Below are 8,386 nucleotides of genomic sequence, written 5' to 3'. Positions count from 1 at the left end.
CACCATTCATTTCAGTCATAATGTTCAATGTTGAGTGGTTATTTAGCTCTTGCCATATTCCTTACTTGTGACAGGAAGCGACCATGCCAAGTGCTATACAGATGAGAAAGAGGGCTGATGTTCCATCTGTGCCAGTACTTTCAAAGACAATCTTCCCCTGAACTTGAGCTGGATCAGCATATGTCACACCATTGCCAAATATCATGAGTGAACTGCAGAAGTTTGTGCAGTTGGTTTTGATGAAGCCATTGTGTCTACCTGAGCCTGTTGCCAAGGTGTTTTCAAATCACTATGCAGTCACAAAATTGGAGAGGATGACCCCACAAAAAAGTTTACTGGTTCATAACATACAGTATACATGTTAAAGTTGAATATCTGACAGTAGAAAAATTAGTTCTGCATATGGAAGAAGTTGAATATTTTAATAGAAACAAATAGACCTTGTTGTGAATACTGAAAGATGTGGATTTCAGGTATCAGAAAACAAACCATGGGAGGAAATTACTTATGGTACATAGTAATATTGTACATGCAAGGAATCTGTTTTTGATAAGAATGTTATAAATCAAACAAGCTCGCAGGGATCGAATTTATTACATAGATGAAACTAACTTCAAGCTTTCTCTCTTAAGCACACACACACACATGTATACACACAATATATTATTAAACATTCATAAATTCTTCTATAGAGCAGCAGAAGTTCTCAAGCAGATATTATTTCAATCTTTATCTGGAGTTAACTTCGCTATCTATTAAATTCCTTACATCAGTGTGTTGATTGTCAAAAAAGGCAGCTAAGTAGTGATAGATTTGTCTGGCCCATGAAAGAATGCCACAGAAATTGAATATAGATGCCAGCGACCCCACAGAAGCCTACTTACTATTCTGTCTGTGTGTCAAAGGGTTTGACAGGCAATAACTGAAATGTACAAGTAACAATAACAACTGTTTATTAACAAAGAAACAGAACTCAGTGGAGTGTCCACACTACTTGATTTCGGACTGAAACATCCATCCCTGATAATGCCTAGAAGATGCTCATAATGACAAGTAAATTGGAAATTTGGGTCTCATGAGGAGTGTGTCCAAAATAAGTCCCCTGCAGTTGCACTATCCTATGTTTTCTCAATGGCTCATGAATTGAGTGTCTGCCATGTAAGCAGGAGATCCCAAAGTTTGAGTCCCAATCAATGCACACATTTTCAACTGTCCCTGTTGATATTTATCAATGCCTGTAAGCAGCTAGTGATCTAATTTCATTGTAATTTCATGTTCAAGTCCCAGCTTTGCATACAGCTTTAATCTTCCAGGAGGTTTCAGAGCAGTGCACACGCCACTACAGATTGAAAATACAGCCTTGTAAATAAGGAATCAATAAAGCTGATCATTTGATGAAACTGTTTATAAATGACAACTGTTCAAAAACAGTTGCATAACATAATTTAAATGTAAACACTCAAATGCAAATTCAGATGCTTTATTCACATTTGAGAATTTTATATGCAATCATTGCTACCAAACAAAACAGTTAAGTAATACTGTAGTCAGTATATATAATAATACAAGACAGCTACACTGCACAGTTAGATAAATTATAATAACAATATTCAGTTATGTAATAGATCACCTACAAGAAAATGCACTACATTATTAGGTGCATGATACAGACAATAAATAATTAAACAGTTATGTAAATGAAAATAAGTACAAGAGAGTAATAAAATAAATACACAAAATGGTGCAAGATTATACAATACTGTCTTGTCTATACCATAATAAAATTTCCAAAAAGAGAATATGAATACTATTCTCATAAAACAATTAAAATTTTATATGGTATATAACATTTATATAGTCTGTTAATGCACTTTATTTGATCTAAGTTATATGAGAGATGAAAAAACTTTAGGTGTTTAGTCCATAGCCACTATACAAGTGAGACAAACCACAATTTTATTTCATGACAAATTGTAGTGTGATTTTATAACGTCAAATGAAAATCCTAAAGCAAGGTTATTAATGAAGTACAACATTTAGAAATGAAAGCACATTTATTACAAACTCCAATCTGAAGTAGAAAAGAACTGAACTCCTGCATGTAGAGTGCAACTATTTATAGAAACACTGAGTATTCCAGAATGCTGGTGTTTATACAAAAATTGAATACTCCATAGTATAAGGATATTACAAATATAAAGTATTTATTTATTTATTCATGTTCTCTAGATCTGGTATACAAAAGAATTGCATGGATATGGAACGAGTCACAATATAAATTAACACAGTAGCCTACTTGTATTTGTATATGGTACTTCAAGAATCTCCCAGAAATGATATGTAATAAATGACAAATAATTTCTGGTGGTCAGGTATGAGCTAGCAACTTGCTTCACACCAGTCAGTGATGCTAACCACTATGCTACACTGCCTGCACTACAGCTTGCAACATTGTTGCCTCTCCAGGAGAAACAGTGACCTGCTATTTCAAAAGTTCTCATTGGAGCCAACTACAGCACCCCGTATCTATATTTTGTCACTGTCGAGTGGGTCTTCAATTCCCTTGAACCTCTCACCATCAGTCTGCACCTTGGACTGTAGTAGAGTTTCATACAGAGCATGTGGACAATGTATCTGCATTTTTGTCTTCTTGATGAAGGGTCATAATCCTTGCCCTTCATATGTGATGTCCAACAAATGACAAAGGATATGATACAGTCCAGAGCAGAGCTTTAGTAACTTTTCTGATAGGCCAATTTTTCACACAGGCTAAAAATCCATACCAAGTCTCCTGGGCTGTATCTCACTGGCTGGTGCCTGGCATTATAGGGTCTCTGTCTTTCTGCTGGGTGTCTAGGGTCTGCATGCAAGCCAATTGCCTTGCTTTTTTTTGTCCTGATGATGAGATGTTTCACACAGTCCTCTTGAGTATTGTCCAGTTGCAGTGGTATCAGTGTACCCATTTTTGTTGTATCCTCATGACCATGGAGCAGGAAGAATGGTATTAAGTCTGTAGAGTCTTGCTTGTGTTGTATATGAATGTCAGAATGAGCAGAAAGTGATCCCAATCTCTCTCTTTGCCATCATAACGCAATGAGAACATATATGACAACATCTTACAAAACACACTGTGAGGCCACTCATCCAATCAGTGGTAGGCAGTTGTAATCCTATGGGTCATGTCACAACAAGAAATTACCTCTAACATTAGTCTGAAGTGGAAAAGGTTTCCACCATAAAGATCATAACATGTTGTGTTCCATGATTGAAATTTATATCTTCTACAAGGAATTTCGCAATTTCCAGGGCTTCAGCACTTGGCACAACTTTGGTGATGACATAACAGGTGAGATAGTCACTGATTCTCATTTGCTGAATTCAGGAACCTCCCCAAGAGGTCAGTTGCAATTCAGTAGAGTGGCACTGCTGCAGGTGGGATTGGTGTCATATGCTCTGAAGGTAACTTCAGCTCATGCTTCTGTCATCATCATCATCATCAGTGGCCCACATAGTGTTTAATGGCTCAGAAGATATCTGGCCAGTTATACCTGAGTCTGATTCTGTTTACTGCCTTCAAAAATCCCAGATGACCAGATGTTGAAGCATCATGGAAGTATTTTAGGATAACTGGCCACAGATGAGCTGGTATAATGAGCCAGTTAGTTACATGTTCCATAGATCACCTGAATGATTCTTTTATCAAAATTATGTGCAATGTGTCAGTTTACAGGACATGTATATGTGATTACTGTTAACAGTCTTCTTCTTCTTCTTCAGTTCACATATTAGGCCAATTACCTGTTATGGTACCCATTTCTTGCATGGTCTTCCTACATTTCTTCTTCCAGAACATTTATAATTTAGACTCTTAACTGGGAATCTTTCTCCACCCATCCATTCTACATATCCCTTCCATTTTCTCCTACTTTCTTTTACTTCCTCATTTATGTTACATGTTCCTAAATATTTCCTTACATCTTTCTTGTCCACCTTCCCAGTCTTCTTAGAAATGAAATTTCTTGAGACAATATTCTACTTTATTGGTATCTTGTTGTTTCCCATGCTTCACTTCCATAAGTAAGGTTTGGTATTGCTAATGCTTTATAAAAATTCAGCTGGGTTTCTTTCCTGGCTTTATTCTGCAAACATTTTATGATATTTCCACACAGGGAGGTAAATTTATTTAATGTTTGGTTCACATCATGGTTATATTCGTAAGTGGTGTCACAGTCTAGATATTTAAAATGTTTACTTGCACCAAGATTTTATAATTCAAGTCTATTTTGGATCTTATTGGCTGTCCACCATGAACTGCAATCATTTTTGTTTTATCTACTGAAATGTTAGACTGTAATTTGAGGCTCTCTGCTGCAACTTATAAACTGTCATTTGAAGGTCATCATCATTCTCTGTGATCAGAATTAGGTCATCTACATATATTAAATTTAGTCTAGCATCATGATCTAAAAGAATTCCCTTTATGTTCAACATTTTCCATTTGCTTCCTACTTAATCTACAAATGTACATATATGTATATTGAAGAGTGTCATATTCCTTTCTTTGTTTGTCTTCATTGGCTTTGTTGCCATATTTCTATAACAATTTCTGTGTTCATAATAGGGGGAAACATTCCACGTGGGAAAAATATATCTTAAAACAAAGATTATGTGAGTTACCAAACAAAAGCACTGGCAGATCGATAGACACACAAACAAACACAGAAAATTCAAGTTTTCGCAACCAACGGTTGCTTCATCAGGAAAGAGGGGAGGAGAGGGAAAGATGAAAGGATGTGAGTTTTAAGGGAGAGGGTAAGGAGTCATTCCAATTCTGGGAGTGGAAAGACTTACCTTAGGGGGAAAAAAGGACGGGTATACACTCGCACACACAAACATATCCATCCACACACATACAGACACAAGGCCCAAACTCTTTGCCTTTAAATATGTCTGCTTGTGTCTGTATATGTGTGGATGGATATGTGTGTATGTGAGTGTATACCCGTCCTTTTTTCCCCCTAAGCTAAACCTTTCCACTCCCGGAATTGGAATGACTCCTTACCCTCTCCCTTAAAACCCACATCCTTTCATCTTTCCCTCTCCCCCCCTCTTTCCTGCCAAAGTAACCGTTGGTTGCGAAAGCTTGAATTTTGTGTGTATGTTTGTGTTTGTTTGTGTGTCTATCGATCTGCAAGCGCTTTCGTTTGGTAAGTCACATCATCTTCGTTTTTAGATATAAATTTCTGTGTTCGTGTATTATTAATAGTATTTATGGTGTGAGATGGATAACCTCATTTAAGCATGGTATTCCATAGCATTTCTCTGTTTATATTATCAAAAGCTTTCTCAAAACCCACAAAAGCAAGATAGGTTTCCCTACTGAACTCTCATCTCTTTTTTGCAGTGTAAAAATATGGTCAATAGTAGAATGTCCTTTTCTAAAACGTGACTGTTTGTCAGATATTAACTTTTCCATGATATTTTTTAAGTCTTGTATTCAGGATGTTGGCATATAATTTGTAGGCTGAATCCTGGAGGTTAGTGGAGTTTCTATTGTCATTGATGAGCATCCAGATAGAAATAACCAACAGTTATGATCAAACACTCTTTATTCATGTACAATAACCAGAAAATAAAACAAACACAGTCCAAAACAAGATCCAAAGCTCACCAAATCCCAAATCAGAACACACTCCAGAATCACTAACAATTGATGGTCACAGCAGAGGCTTCCTGCCCCCACCCCCCTCTCCCCCGGGAGTGGGGAACACTGGAGAAAGGAAGTGGGTACTGGTTTTGTCAATTACCAACATGTTGTGGGCCCATCAATGGGTGTTGGCTGATTGTGCAAGATAGCATGACCACCCGCGCCATGATTGATCCAAATGAAGGCACAAGTTGACTGTTTCTCAAAGAGCCAGGGAAGTCCAAGCAGGGTTGAATAGAGGATAGTCCACCACCTAGTAAGGAGGACAGACCGGTCGTCGTGCACATGTGAACTGGACCGCCATGGGAGGACCAGTGAAGAGGAGGACGCGTATCTTGAGTATCTCGTTGGTACCGAGTGCCATTGTTATCTAGTTGCATCCACCCCATCTGGGATGTGGACTGTGCACAGGATTGTTATATGTGAAGTGGGTGTGGCCTCAGATGAAACATAAAGTAAAAAGAGTGATCCATCTTTGAGCTATAAGGAAAGCTCATTGCACTGGCACCCAGAAGTGTCAATGGAAAAGTAAAAAGATCTGACTGATGCACAGGCAAAGGGGTAGTATGTACTGGCTCAGGGTCATCGCACAATAGTGGGGAACTCAACTCGAAAGGTTGTGGTGGGAGGGATTCCTTGATCGTCCAAGCTGGTTTAACTAACTGAAGTGAAACTGCCTGACTTCAACCATTGGTGAGGATATTCACAGTATTAGTCATGTGTGCCAGTACCCAATGCAGATCAGAGTAAGGCACCTGTAGTACCGGTTTGACAGTGTTATCTCGTAACATAATAAACTCACGTGAGTCCAAGCCTGAGTACAAGAAAACTGGGAGGCAGGTATGTGGTCATGAGAGGGGCACACAGATGGCAACTATGTGTGACGGGACACACTCAACAAGAGTGAGGATATCAGATAGGTTGACAGTTGCAACAACATCAATGAACTCACTGGGAGAACTAATGTCTAGCCATACAGGACCTCGGCAAGTGACACCTGGAGGTCTGCCTTACAATCCATGCAGATTCCTAACATGACACAGGGGATGACATTGAACCATCCCCTGCCAAGGCACATTAGAGCTGCTTTCAGAGCCCTGTGCCAATGCTTGATGAGCCCATTACTCTGAGGGTGGTATGCTGTAGTGCAAAATTTATCCACACCACAGAGCATGCAAAGATTGTTAAATAACAGTGATTCAAACTGCCCACCCTCATTAGTGGTGATGGATGTAGGGCACCTGAATCTAGCTACCCAGGAAGATACAAATGCTCATGCTACAGAATCCGCTGTAATGTCCACAAGAGGGATCATCTCCAGCCATCATGTAACACAACTGATGATTGACAAGATATATCTGAAACCATCAGACATGTGTAACAGCCTCACGAGGTTTAGGTGCACATGTCTGAAATGGCATCTAGGGGCATCAAATTAGCCTAGAGGAGGCTACATATGCCTGCCGACTTTGATGTGCTGACATGGCATGCAGGTGTAAGACCACAAATGGCAGTCTTTCTTCACACCTGGCCACACAAGCATTCCCTGATGAGCCATGTAACAGCCAGGGTGTGAAAGATTATGCAATGCTGCAAAAAACTGGAGGTGTAAAACATCCAGGATAACAGGCTGAGCAATGCCTATAGAAATATCGCACCATAACAGCCTGAACGAGCCTGATAGGTTGCAAGAAAGTATCTGTAGCAAAGTGGAAGAGTTCTGATGTAGGTTACTCAGTTTGATACCATTGTCCTGTAAGTGGGCCTGCTCTTCAAAATTTATAGTAGATGAAATAGAATTGACACATGACAGATAATTAGCAACCACATTTTCTGAGCCAGGGATATATCAGATGTCCATTGCATATTGAGAAATGAGATCCACCTGCCAAAACCAGCGTCAGGGAGGGTTAATGACAGGATTGAGAATAGTGTGCATGATCCATGAAAATTTGTATGTTTCTTTCTCCAATGTCTGCGTGGAAATCTTAGACAGACTTGTAGATTGTGAGAAGTTCTCTGTCAAAAGCCAACCACTTATGTTCACTGCAGATAGTTTTTTGGTAAAAAAAAGAGGAATGACTGAGTTGTGTCACCAGTGTGTTGCTGAAGAATTGCACCTACTCCAAAATTAGCTGTGTCCATCATAGTAGAGACGCAATCATCTGGAAAGCAGTGGGCAAGAGTGACAGCACATTCTAGAGCTGTTTTGTATCCTCAAAAGCTTTCATCATATCATAAGACCACTGAACCAGGTGATTATCAGAAGTTTTTCCCCAGCTAATGAGTTCATAAGGGGAAACTGTATAGCTGCCATCATCAGCAGGTTGCACAATTCACGAAAGGTCATGGGAAGTGTCAGTCTATGAATGCAGTATATCTGATCTTGTGGAGGACAAATACCCCCTCAGCAGACAATGTACCCAAGAAAAGTAGCAAAGGTGCAACAAAGTTGTGATTTATCATGATTAATCTTAACTCTGTTACTTGGCATGGCCAGGTGTGGCTCATGTTCCTCATAAAAGGAGCAGAAAATGAGAATGTCATCTAGGACAGAATAGCAGTAAGAGCAGTTAAAGAGACATGAGTCGATGAAATATTGCCAGTTCTGAGCTACATTTTTGAGGTCTTGGTATGTATCAAAATTTGTAAAGGCCAAAGGGGGTGATCAAGCCTATT

The sequence above is a fragment of the Schistocerca gregaria genome, chromosome 6, assembly GCF_023897955.1.
Source record: "Schistocerca gregaria isolate iqSchGreg1 chromosome 6, iqSchGreg1.2, whole genome shotgun sequence".
Classification (NCBI taxonomy): domain Eukaryota; kingdom Metazoa; phylum Arthropoda; class Insecta; order Orthoptera; family Acrididae; genus Schistocerca; species Schistocerca gregaria.
Note: the sequence above shows the minus strand (reverse complement) of the source record.